At 40.8% G+C, this 13,735-nt stretch overlaps 1 pseudogene; it reads left to right on the top strand.

Moving 5' to 3' along the window:
• The first annotated feature begins 4,198 nt into the window (after positions 1–4,198).
• Positions 4,199–11,220, top strand: LOC119900133 (annotated as a pseudogene).
• The last annotated feature ends 2,515 nt before the right edge of the window (positions 11,221–13,735 follow it).

The following is a 13,735-nucleotide window of genomic DNA, read 5'->3' on the forward strand; positions in this document are numbered from 1 at the left end:
CTTTCTTAAATTTAACTACTTTCAGTAAATCTAAAGTGGCGGACTATGCCTACTTAGTTACAAGTAACATATTTACTCAAGTATTGTACTTCTTTTAAGATCTGAGTACCTCTTCAATATAATTTCTTACTATATATATCTAAAGAAACCTGATTTCTTGACTGGCATTACCCAGCACATAGTCTGTAGTAGGGGCTTTGCTAGACATAGCTCCTCTGGGGCGCAGGCCCCCTCACCCCCCATTTTTGATTTATTTTTGATTGAAGTGTATGAAATGTCTGGACTGGGACTGTGCTGGTAGTGGATTTGGACTAACTGTGCTATTACTTGCTTATGATCCAGCTACCTTACTGACAAATTTAAGCATAGCCCCTGTAAATAATATATCAATCCTTGCTATATATTATTATCAGCTCCCTCAGGCCCATTCAAACTGGCTCCCCCAGTTTCCTTTAGCATTTTTAAAGCTAATAATACTATTTATACCAGGGCTTACAGGTCCCTTATACCAATATGGACAAAATTGTTATCACAATAAAAAAAAATTCATATAATTCGATATCGAAAATGATCAGGATAAATGTCAAATCATTACTTTTATCTAGTTTAAAGGCTGATTTTTGATACTTATTAAAAGTTGAAGAAACCAGATGGTTGATTTGGATTTAAACTTTTCTTTCTGGTCAGAACAAACACTTGATGCCAAACAGTTGATCACTTCACTAATTTGAGGCAGAACATTCAGAACTATTATGATAAAAACTGTTTTCAACAAATGTGCACAAGTAAAATTAAGTGAAATATAGTCCCTTTTTCCTCACCAAAATAAATATCTTAATAGAAAAAGTAAGTGCTAATTCATTCATGATTCAAGCATTTATTAAATATTTATTGAACATTGGTTATATTGTTATTGAGGAAGACTATGTTGCGATAAGTATTCCCAGATAGCAAACATAATTGAAACTATGTTGAATCAGCATTCTGCTCTCAACGCTAATTGAATCAACATCAGACTGATGTTGGAAAATACTGAAACAAAGTTGAAATCAAAGCCTAACTAAAAATCAACATGACTTCAATGGTATTTATAATTCAATGATTGTTCAATCCTATTTCCCAGTCAACTATAAATAGATGACTTTTCAATCATGTTTCCCGGTCAACTATAATTCCATGATTTCTCAATCATGTTTCCCGGTCAACTATTATTCAATGACTTTTCAATCATGTTTCCCGGTCAACTATAAATCAGTGACTTTTCAATCATGTTTCCCCATCACTATAAATCAATGGCTTTTCAATATCATGTCATTTCCGGTCAACTATAAATAGATGATTTTTCAACGTTGTTGTTGTTACACATTCAACTACAAATCAATGCTTAATCAAGTATAATCGGGACAACTATAAATCAATGTCATTCCAATGTCACGCTCATACATGGTCGTTTTTCATCTGTATTACTGATACTGATTCAACATTTTTTTTTATCAATATTTATTCAATGTAGTCTTGCTATCTGGGTTAGGGCTGGAAAATTAGGGCTGGAAAATATTGTATTATTTTCCAGCCCTAATTTATACTGACTTGACTGAATAAGTGATGTTTATTATTTACTGAGAGATGTGCATCCGTATTGCTCAGTCTGTGCTACTAATCAACATTTTAAAAGTCAATGTGAATCCCATGCTTTCCATCTTACATTAGTAAGAGTTGTAACTACACCTTCACTGAGAGACAGATAACTTATTACTATAAAACTCAAATCTACACTTTTTGTTAGCCTCCACGCCAGATGGTGGGGTAGTGCTCCCAGCGGTTGCCAGAAGACAGCAGAAACCGAGAAGACGAAAAAAGACCGTTTGGCTTCATGGAGTAAAATTGTAATAAAGGTGATGTATTCCTGCCAGCAGCAGCGAAGTTTCAAAGTTCAGTCTGCACAACCTAAAAGAAGTGCGATAACTTGCAGTGTTTGATCGACGGGCTCGATGGCTCAATATACTCTTGTTTCGGGGGCTGTTGGCTTGATTACTCTCCAAAATCCGCCTGTTAACGCACTCAGGTGAGCTGAAGTCAAAAACAAGGCTGCGGAGTGTCTTTGGTGTGGTGTTAAACATTTTTATATCGTGTGGGAAGAGAATTTACTGCAAACATATATGTTGGGGGCCTTTTATAGACTCAGAGCCGTCCAAAGTGTGCATATGTGTGTGCGCTTTGTTATCTATATCAGTGGTGAAATGTAACTAAGTACAAGGACTTTACAGATTCATAAAAAACATTTGAATATCGTAGAAAAGTCCATTTGCACTTCACAGAACCAGACTGAGAGATTAAAGGCTCAGGAAACCTTTGCAGATGTTTTGAGTTAGCTTATTACAGCTTTTCTCAGGGCGACATTTCTGTATTATAATTTCTTTATTCTTCAATATTTTGAGACAATAGATTTTCCATGGGCTGAAAGCTTAGATCATGAAGATTAAAACAAAATGGCTTGAAATATTTCACTTTATGTGTAATGAATCCAGAATATATGAATTTGCTTTTGATACTTTAAATTTTCCAGATTATACTTCTGTACAATTTTGAGTTCAGGACTTTTACTTAGTATATTACTATGGTATTGCACATACAAACAAACCCGATCTGTGGGTCAGTGAGCTCTTCTAAGGCAGTTAAGGGTTAAAAGCCTTGCTTAAGGGCACCTCAGTTGTGCTATATAGGGAGGGGCGATTTTGCAAAGATTGATCCTCCCCACTTTTCTTTTTAGGCCACCACTGCCCCATTTTACAGAAACATATTCCATATATAATTGATGTGAAATTCTAAATAATGCACATATGCCGAATTTAATAGATTCCACTGTGCCCCTTTTCATGACTGTTTGTTTATATCTAAATTTTATCCTTAAATTTGTAAAGAATGTAGAGCAGAAAGTTCTGTACTGTCCCTAAAGCCTGGCTGATAACAATTTAAAGTGTAACAAAAAAGTTGACTTCAGCGATAGTGTAAATCCAGTATCATGTAAGAACATGTGTCTTTTTTTTAATACAGTGCAGCAGTGAGGCAGGGCATCGTTGATACGGTGGAGAGAGCACTCAGTGTCCCAAAGGTTAAGTCTGTGGTCATCTGTGGCCAGAATGGAGTATTCTGCGGAGGTATGTTTTTTCTATTTCCTGTAACTTCACAATGGCAACACAACCCCAAATCAGTTGTTGTTATTGTCACTTTCAATTGTAAACCATCCTTATTTGACAGAGATAAGATTTTTGAAAAGGCACAACTTACAGCTATAAAATTCAAATTAATAATATTCCAGTTAATTATCAGTCAAACAATTTAATCTAACTTGAATGTCATTATCTAGTACATTTGAAGCACATATTTTAAAAGTCTGTCACTGCACTACTTTGAATTGTTATATATGTAAGTTTCCCTAGTTAAACTACTAAAAATGTTTCTTGTTGACTACAACTGGTCCAAAGCAACACATTGTGAAGGAAAAGCAGTTTCCATGAATTTAAATATTATAATTTGTGTCGTATTGTGGTGGTTTGCGGAATACACTTCAGCCTGGAAGCAACCATGGGAGTAAACAAAGAGAGAGGATATTTCTACCCTTGTTTTATATAAATTGGAACCAGATTTCATCTAAAACATAAGGACATAAGGAAGTTTGTTGTCATTGTAATCGATACAATGAAATTCTGTTTGGTATCTCAGATGCAGCAAGACACAAGGAAAACGACACACCAGACAGGAGAAAGAAACTGGACAACACAGTATAGAAACAGTAAATAATAAAATGCATGTAAAAAGTATCAGACATCATTAATAATAAATAAATAAATAAGGAGCAGAAACACGTAGAAATGCTGCATGCACAGCATTCACAAAAATACCTTCACGAATGCTGATGAGAGCAGGAGTCACATTATGACAAATCATCGCAACCAAAGAGGCTGGTATAAATATTGTTATAGTTATAGAACAGTTCAAGTTTATTAAATAACAAGTGCAACTATGTGTTATTTAATAAACATGAATTATTGAAAAATATTTATGAGCCTTGTGGTGTATATGGGAATCCCTCAATATAACATCCACAAAACACACATTTTTGCTTAACCAGATGCACCTCATATTACAGTTTGAACCCCTGACAGCATCATCAATTTCATTTTTTATAACAGGGCAGACATCAAGGAGTTTGGGACAAACATGTCCGGGCCTCCACTGGTACCGATGATCCACGCCATCGAGGCTGCAAATAAGCCGGTGGTGGCAGCCATAGAGGGAAGCGCTTTAGGCGGAGGCCTTGAGTTGGCACTTGGCTGTCATTATCGAATCGCCCATTCTAAAGTTAGTTCATTCTTCAGATCTCTCTCTGTCACTCTGTCAGTGTCAACCTGCGACAGTGTCTAACTGACAGTGGTGTCTTACATGTTACAGAGTGACTGTTCATTGAATTACTATGTTTGCAGAGTTTTTAGAAATAGGACCCGTTCAATTTTGTATGGTTAATTTTTTAAAAACGTGTTTGACCACTGCCCCGTGACCCTGTACTCAGGATAAGCGGTTGATGATGGATGGATGGATGGTTTGACCACTGCACATTTTTAATTCATGTAAAGATTTTTTTTTACCCCTCTAGGCATGTAATAATTCATCTAATGTATTTTCTGGCCAGAGAAAGCTGTCTCACAGCTCACACAGTTTATCACCTTCCATTCATCAAACTTTATGCCTTTGTGTCTTTCAGGCCAGACTGGGGCTTCCAGAGGTGACTCTAGGTCTGCTGCCAGCTGCGGGGGAACCCAACGTCTGCCAAGGCTCATCGGCATCCCAGCTGCCTTAGACCTCATCACCACAGGTAGCAAAGATGGGTTAAACTTTCCTGACTATTACAGACAATAGAAGTTCAGATCCTACTAGGAACAGGGAAGTATGAATAAAAATGAAGGCACCTTTTTTCTTACTGGGTTCTGTTTGTATATTAGTGGTGGTATAAAAGGAACGCAACATGCAGATGTCCCTGCATATTATAGTTATGAAAATGAATTATTAAGATTGACTTGGCAGATCTGTTGATTATACATACACCTTATACACCAGAGTGCAGCTGCTGTTACCCATTTGAGTTTCCTCTGATGACCAGAAGAGGTCAGCATATGTTTAGTTTTACCATGCTCACTGCCAGAGAAGCCATTTGTGTGGTTCACTGCTCTGTTCATATAATAAATAAATTTAGACAAACTACAATTTGCTGTTTGTATTTGTGGCATTTTGTCTTTATTTGATAAATGTCAGAATCTAACAGGGGTTTGTCTTAACCACTAAGCCACCTGGACAGCTTGTTATTCCTCATCTGCTAATTTGAAATGTCACATGTCACCCAATTAGACCTTTGACGCCCTTCATGTCTCCCACAGGCCGCCATGTGACTGCTGCTGAGGCACTGCAACTTGGAATAGTGGATCAGGTTACTGATCACAACACTGTGGATGCAGCTGTGAAGTTTGCCTTGAGTGTTGTAGGTGAGACACAAAACCCAGCACAAGGTACCCACTGGTATGAAATCCACACACTCTTCACTGGTATAAAAGTTAAGTCAGCGGAGGGACGAGAAATCCCTCCCAGCAGTTATTTTGGGCCTGACATCAAGAAGTGCCGACATGTAGGTTGTGGAAGTCAAAGGAAGCAGAAAACACGGCAGGCAGATTCTCCACCACAGAAGCCATAAATGTTTCATGGCTCTGTCAGATGTGCTCTGATGTCTTCACTGCTTTTGCTGTATTATTCAGAAGGTCGAAAAGGGACAAACTTTCCTAGAATATTAATAATGGACCCTTGCCACTCATGTAGGGGGATGAGGACTTTCCCTCTGCACGTGAATCCGACTCATTTACCCACTGAATGGATTGCTAAAGTGTGCCACGTCCCTGCAGTTTAGGAGGACTCGGTCTGAGTAAAGGATATCCCATTCAGATTTGCTACATTGTTACAATACTGACAGACACTAGAAGGTTCAGCTTGAATTAAAAATTAAACATTTAAGATTGATTTATTGTGAATTTTTCTGCAATGCTTAAATTTGTGCAGTGCTGCTTATAACTTGTGCAGAGGATGATTTTCAGCAGCACCTCTAAAGCTCACTAACACGTTTAATCTGTACAAAAACCAGTGGAAAAACAACAAGTTGTAGTTTTGTTACATGCTTGACTATTTCTTGGCTGGGCGCACAGAGCCAGGCTAGCTGTTTCTCCCCTGCTGCCAGTCTTATACTAAGCTACGCTAACCATCCTCTGGCTTTAGCTTCGTGTTTAACATACAGATATGAGAGTGGTATCAAACCTCTCCTCTAACTCTCAGCAAGAGTGTGAATAAGCTTATTTCTAAAATCGGCAAATTGTTACTTTTAGGCAAACTTTTTAACCCCTCTGGTATTGTAAATTAATACACAACCAATAACCAACCACTCTGCTGTGTGTTTTGTTTGAGTAAACATTATCAGAGTACATGAGGGGAAAGTTTATTTGTTCAGCCTTGTAGAAGCAAAGCCCTGGTTGTACAGCCTTTGATTCTTATGCATGATATCAACATGAAAATATGTTTTTGTGACTACACTGTTACATCTTTCAGAGATGTCACCTTCAAATGTTTGTTGCCAGTTCACTTGGCGTTTAGTTTGACTAATATTGCGCTTTAACAAACAAACTCACTAGAACTGTGCAAAATGTCAACAGTAAGTCTACAGCATTGCGTGTAGAACAACATTTCACAATCAAAAGATGATTGCAGTCTTATGCTTTTTTACAAATGCCTTTTTCCCACACAACACTGCCAAGATGACTTTGAGTGGGTGAGAAAGTGAGTGTTGTTAGTAAAGCTGAGGCTTAGAGCGAGTCAGACAGAGAAGCCAACAGCATACAAGATGGGAGATTTGAGGAAATGGGACTGAAATCTGTGGCGATTCTGACGGATACTCCAGTCTTGAGTTGATTAGCAGGGGTGTTAAATGGGGACAGGAAATGTGTCTAAATTTACAAACCAAGTGTGAATTTATTTGACACTGAGATGGTACCAGCACAGGATAGATTTAGTCTGACACATCCATAGATGCGACCATAAAACACTACACAGCAGTAAAGCTGGCACATGGGTCACATATTTAAGCAAAAAGCAGTTTGTGCACTTGTGCACTGATGCATGTGTGGGCACACACACACACACTCTCCACACATGTCACGATCACGAGTCAAGTCTCTGCTGGTGACGAGATTAACTTTTTTTACCCCAGTAGTTTCAACATCTGCCCGCTACATCTGTCAGGACGACCAGGCTTTCCACTCACTGCACAACAAATCCATTGACACAGCTCAACCATTTTACAGATTAACTGCTATAATAATGCCCTCCTAAAGTACATTGGAATGACATTGCACTGCCACACAGAATCTCCTTGGCATTTCGGTGTGAACATGTACATTTATATAACCTGAAATGACCATCACCATTCGTTCTTTTCCGTCATGTATTGATACTGACTCAAATGTATTCAATAAAATTGTTAGTTGTTGGACTAAGTAAAGATAACCGATCAGATTTGGTTGCTGTCCCTTTAAGCTTTGCCATGGTGACCCAGTTTCTGGCCCAGACCCACGGCTGAGTGTAATTCAGTGGAGCTGTAAAGGATTCTGACTACTGTCTCATGTAATCATGTCAGAGGAGACAGGAATGGGAATTAAGATGCTTCTAATAAGGTTGTAGCAGAGTGGCCTCTTTCTTCACTCTCATTGTTCCCAGGATTATTTCACTGCAAACAGTTGTGTTGTAAACTGCTGAGGTTCTAATATTAAATCTTCTGATGTAGTTTAACAAGCCTGGGAATCACCAACCCCCCCCCCCCCCCCAACAAATAGTTGATTTTCATTTCGTTTCAGATCTGTGTTTTTCAAGGTGAACTGTAATAGTGCACTGGCAGAGTCCCTCCAATTATCTTGGAAATGGTCTGTCAAATCACTCTACTCTTAGAAGCTACTGGGGTATCTAGTGATTGAGTGGCCAATTATACCCAGACTAGAGTGCTGGCTGACAAAGTAGGAAAAAAGCATTAATGGAAACTAGGAAGCACTGCTCAGTTTACAAAATAAAATTATGCTGCCGTACAGTAATGCCATTCCAGAATAAATCATTGATTTACTCGAAACTTTTAACTAACAGCAACAGTGAAAGAACTGCAAGTAAAAAGTCATTTCTCTGGAGTCACTTTTCTTCCATGTTTCTATTTCAGGTCGGTCCCTGGATGCCCGCCGTATAAGCACTTATCCGTGTCCACGCTTGTCTGATCTGGATGCTCTGTTTGAGGGGGTGATGCAGAAGGTGCGTCAGAGTTCCCGCGGAGCTATAGCACCAGTTGCGTGTGTCCAAGCGGTGCGGGCAGCCGCCACCCTGCCTTACACGCTGGGCATGGAGCGGGAGAAAGCACTGATGGCCACTCTCTTCACCTCAGGCCAGGCCCATGCCCTGCAATACTGTTTCTTTGCTCAGAGAGCCGTTGGCAGGTGGAGCATGCCCAGTGGAGCTCAGTGGGATACAAGCAAGCCCAGACCTATACATAAAGCCGCTGTCATTGGTAAGAGCTTTGGGCTTTTAATTTCTATTTGTTTGAGCTTTCAATAAGCACAAGCACGTTGACTCATCAAGCTATCTGTGTGGCATCTCCAAATTCATGTTGCCTGTGGAAGCTAAGCCCCCATTTACAGTTCAGCTCAGTGTAAATGCATGAACTGTCTCTTCCCTGCAGGAAGGTTGGATGTATGACAATCTGGATATGTGAAGCTCAGCAGCTTGCGCATTAAAATTGCAAGCTTTGGAAAAACTTTATGCTGCCAGTCTAAAACTATGGACAGTGTAGCCTTGTGTATAGTGCACAAAAGTTTCTGTGACTTATACTTGTTTATATACTGTCATTTTTTTTGGTCAGAATATCTGTGATATTTTAGCGTGACTTGTGATACTGAGGCATTTCACCATGTCATTGTGTCCTCTAAGGTCTTGGCACCATGGGGAGAGGCATAACAGTGGCACTGGCTAAGACAGGGTTGTCTGTGGTTGCCGTGGAGACCCAAGAGCAGCAGTTGATGGAGGCAAAGCAGGCAATATCCGGAATGTTGGAGCGAGGAGCTAAGAGACATGGGGTGGCTCCTGCGTTAGATGGGATCAGTTACAGCCGGAAAATCCAGGCTGTAGCAGACGTCGATCTGGTCATCGAGGCTGTGTTTGAGGACATGGCCCTGAAGACAAAAGTCTTCCAACAGCTGTCTGCCGTTTGTAAACCAGGCACCTTCCTGTGCACAAACACTTCTGCACTAGACGTGGACCACCTGGCCTCACAAACCCGCAACCCCGAGCTGATGGTCGGTATGCACTTCTTTGCCCCGGCCCATGTCATGAAGCTGCTGGAGGTGGTCTACGGGCCACGGTCTTCTCCTCAAGCTGTTGCCACTGCCATGCAACTGGGAAAGAAAATGGGCAAAGTCAGTGTGGCTGTTGGTAACTGCCGGGGTTTGTGGGGAACCGCATGCTGAAGCCATACATCGAACAAGCTTTCTTTCTGCTGGAGGAGGGCGCTACACCTGAGTTGGTAGATGGAGTGCTGGAGGAGTTTGGTTTTGCCATGGGCGTGTTCAGAATGTCTGACCTTTCTGGGCTCGACGTGGGCTGGCGAGTCAGAAAGGGAGACGGGCTGGCGGAGCCTAGCGGTCAATCAGCTAGAATCCGGCAGGGCCGCAGGTACAGCCCCCTGGGGGATCTGCTCTGTGAGCAGGGACGGTTTGGCCAAAAAACTGGCCAGGGATGGTACCAGTATGACAAACCTGGAAGTCGGGTTGCCATGTCTGACCCTTGGCTGCACACCTTCCTAAGGAGTACCGGGCCCGGAACGGCCTGGTGGCACGCCGCATTGACCACCAGGAGGTGCTGGAGCGCTGCCTCTATGCCCTAATCAACGAGGGCTTCCGCATCCTGGAGGATGGAATAGCTGCAGGACCCGAAGACATTGATGTCATCTATGTGTTTGGCTACGGATGGCCCAGCCACCGTGGAGGTCCCATGTTCTACGCCGGCATGGTAGGGCTGGCAAAGGTCTTGGAGAGGCTGGAGCACTACCACCATGCTCACCCTGATGTACCATATCTGCAACCCTGCAGCCTTCTCAGGAGGCTGGTGGCCAGTGGCAGCCCCCCTGTCCACAGCTGGAGGGAAGTCATCAAGAAACTCCACAGCCAGCTTTAAATCTCACATGTTTCAGCTTTAATGTCTTTACTCACTTGAATAATGAGGATCTTGTAATGTTAATGATTATACTGATCTTTTACACACACACACACACACACACACGTATGTATGTGTGATTATGGATTATTATGAAAGGCTGCTGGGCTTTCTGTGATTAATAATCATCTCTGACTGTGAGCCTACACTGAGTAACCAGTTTATTAGGTACACCTCAACAATATAATGGAATTCAACAGCCCTGGAATAAATCCTACCTTTTATGAAGCTTAAAGAGTTTGTGTTGACATTGCATGGAGATGTTGATTCAACTTGCAATACATTGATTGTATCATTTGTTGTCATAATACTAGAAACAACTTTCTGTGTACTGCAACCACTCTGCCATAACCAAGCTGCATGAACCCCCTCTTTAACAAAGAGTCTGCTTGACATGACAAGCTTTCGATGTGTTGCAGGGCTGTTGTATTGGAATTGGACAAATGTGTCTAAGAAACTGGTAAGTCAGTGAATATATTGTTTAATTCTGTAATAAAATATTTCACTCCAGAACACAATTTACAGTTAGACCAAGGGGTTTTAAAATGTAATAAATCATGCTTCACCAGTTGCAACATTTGCATAAAAGATTTTCCTATATTAGGCTTATTTGGTTGTGAATCATGGTAATCTAGTGGTACACTTTTTACTGTATGTACAATATGTAACAAATCTCATCTACATCATCATCTGATGCCTCAACATGACATGTTATACTTAATGTTTGTTGTTGTGATTTGTGTGGAGTTCTTACACAGTATTAACTTTAGCTATTGTTTGGTTTGTTCTAACCATCAGTAGGCTATATTCAGGTAACTGCGACATCTCATTTGATTCGTTTCCTCAAAGATCTTCCTTGGAGGAATAAATGAAATCTGCTCTCCGCGTGGTGTGTGTCTCTTTTCTGCTGACCCAGCTGCAGCGGTGACGGGGGAGAGCTGAGGGAGACGCAAAGCACTAACTGCTTTTATATAAATCAATGCTCATTCCTAAATAAATCTCACACCCAAACGAGCAGATGTTGGGGTTGCCATCTAGCGGCTGAAGGCTCTAGACTGAGCAGCTTGCGATGCTCCATTTTGTCTGCAACTACACTAGTTCTGTACCTTTCATTGTTTAATGGAAGATTTATGCATGACCCCCCCGCCCCCCAATTTTTTTTAAATAATCTATATTTCTCTGAGTTATTACCAAGGTTATATAATTATCAGATATTCCGAACGAATATTTAGCCTATTTGCGAATATCTTTCGGTGGATTCACTTATTTATTTCAGATCAAGACCCTGGCGTTTTGAAGTTTTTAGAGGGGCCGATGAAAGCCTGGATGTGTTTGAAGTGCGCAGAGCAGCTGGCTTTGTGTTTGTGGACTCCTCCCGTTGTGTGATGAAGTTCAGATGCGCGCCGTTGTTCCGTACGCGCGTCACCAGCGCACAGAGGAGCTTCCCGACGCGAGGGGCAAGGAGAGATGTGTGGATCACGACCATGGGAGGCGTTGAATATGACATTACACATATCCTAGCTAACTGACGATGTTCTGCTTTTACGGTATATGTTTCCACCCTTTGTGTGAGTGAGTGGTATACCCAGATGAGCTGGACACGGAGATCCTGCACCGTCTTTCGCGTCTGCCTCCCACTTGAAAAGCTTCCTGAGCTACGTGGACCGTAAAACCTCGGCTCGGTCCTTTCGGTTATGTTGTAGTTCACTAGGAAGAAGCGGTGTGCGTTCTTGTTTATTGTTTTTGTTTGGATCCAAGAAATGTTGGCATGGCCGCCTCGGGACACAGAAGTGTCCGAAGAGTGAGAAGTTGGACGAGGCGCAGGCTTTGGCCAAGAGCTGCGCGGGGAGACCAGACTTCCTGCCTTGTGATGGACTCTCCATCTGCGCTACTCACAGCCACGGGAAGTGCTTCAAGCTGCACTGGTGCTGCCACTTGGGCTGGTGTCACTGTAAGTATGTTTTACATGGTTTAATAGCTTTCTGTATTACCAGAAATCTATCTCACTGTCACTGATGGCTAAATATACTGATAGTCATGGCCATGTAGTGAATGCAGAAGCATCGGCTCACTTAGACTATTCATTCTGTGTATCAATTAAAAATGACAAAATGTAGCTTTACATTAACTGGATTTTGATACGCTATAACAAATGTGACACATTGTGAGAGGTTATGTAAAGGTTGGATATCAAACTGATTTTTCAGACTTGCTCAGAGGGAAATATTTGCTGCCCTATTGGATTTTTTCATTTTAGATCAAACTTCCAAATCGATTTAAGTCCTGTTCATTGCAACAATATTGAGGTCAAACCTAGAGTCACATTTATCCTTGATCAGAGTCAAACCTTCATTTAGACGCCCTTTTATGAATTTAATGTAGTCTAAACAATGGAGGCTGCGATATTCAGAAGGAAGGGAATTTCATGCTTCAGGGTCATGGTTTCAGTGTTTGCTGCTCATCTTCTGGTTTTGTTTGTTTTTGTGTGGACAGTTTTTTTTATCCAGCCCATACTGTAAGTATACTAATTCAGTACATGCCATGAACATTTAGTGACTAAAACTGATTGTATCAATACAGTCCTTGAGTGTCCCTATTGTTTGAACACTCTTAATTTTTTGTTGCAGTGCACAGATTATTATAATTCTAATGATGTTGAATTCTTTCTCAGTAATTGCATGCATCTAAAAGACAACTAATTCAAGTTTAAAGGCCTTAAGGAGTGAAAACACTAAAATAACAAAAATAATTGTACATTTTGATATTGCTGTGTCTTCCAATTCACTTTGTACTGAACTTCAAGTAGGCCTTGGCCTAGGTTATGGTTATGAACACATCTGTCTGTGTTATATCAAGAATGTGTCCTTCACACATTGGCTCCATCCTAAATATGCCTATATAGCCTATGAAGAAATGCACCTAAAGAAATGTAAAAAATGCATGAATGCAGAAATGCATTTGATCACCCATTAACCTTCCTTTTCTGTTTTTGGAGATGCGTTGGAAAATGCTTAGTTACGTCACTCGCTTGAGTCATCACTTTCATTTCTTCTTTAAAGGAAACATCTTGTGATATTCTATATTTTCCTTACTGTCAACAACAACTGTTCACAGCATGGAAAGACCAAAACCAACAATGAATTGGTTGCTTGTGTGAAGTGTTGCCTGTGTATTCAAAGCCTGATATAGCTTGTTCCTCTGTGTCAAAGACCGTTTTAAACACATTATTTCTTCATCATGATAAACATGGGCACTGTAGTTTATTTTAGGTCACTCATCCACACAATATAAGTGTAGTAGATACTCTCTAGTCCACCAATGTGTATTAACCCACAGCTGAAAATAGTCCCCAAGACATGCACTATTTATTCCTGGTTGAGTAATGTTTGATAAAAACTAC

Source organism: Micropterus salmoides, unplaced genomic scaffold (assembly GCF_014851395.1).
Source record: "Micropterus salmoides isolate LMB-PRFRI ecotype aquatic unplaced genomic scaffold, ASM1485139v1 Ms_hic_scaffold_1264, whole genome shotgun sequence".
In the NCBI taxonomy this organism is placed as follows: Eukaryota; Metazoa; Chordata; class Actinopteri; order Centrarchiformes; family Centrarchidae; genus Micropterus; species Micropterus salmoides.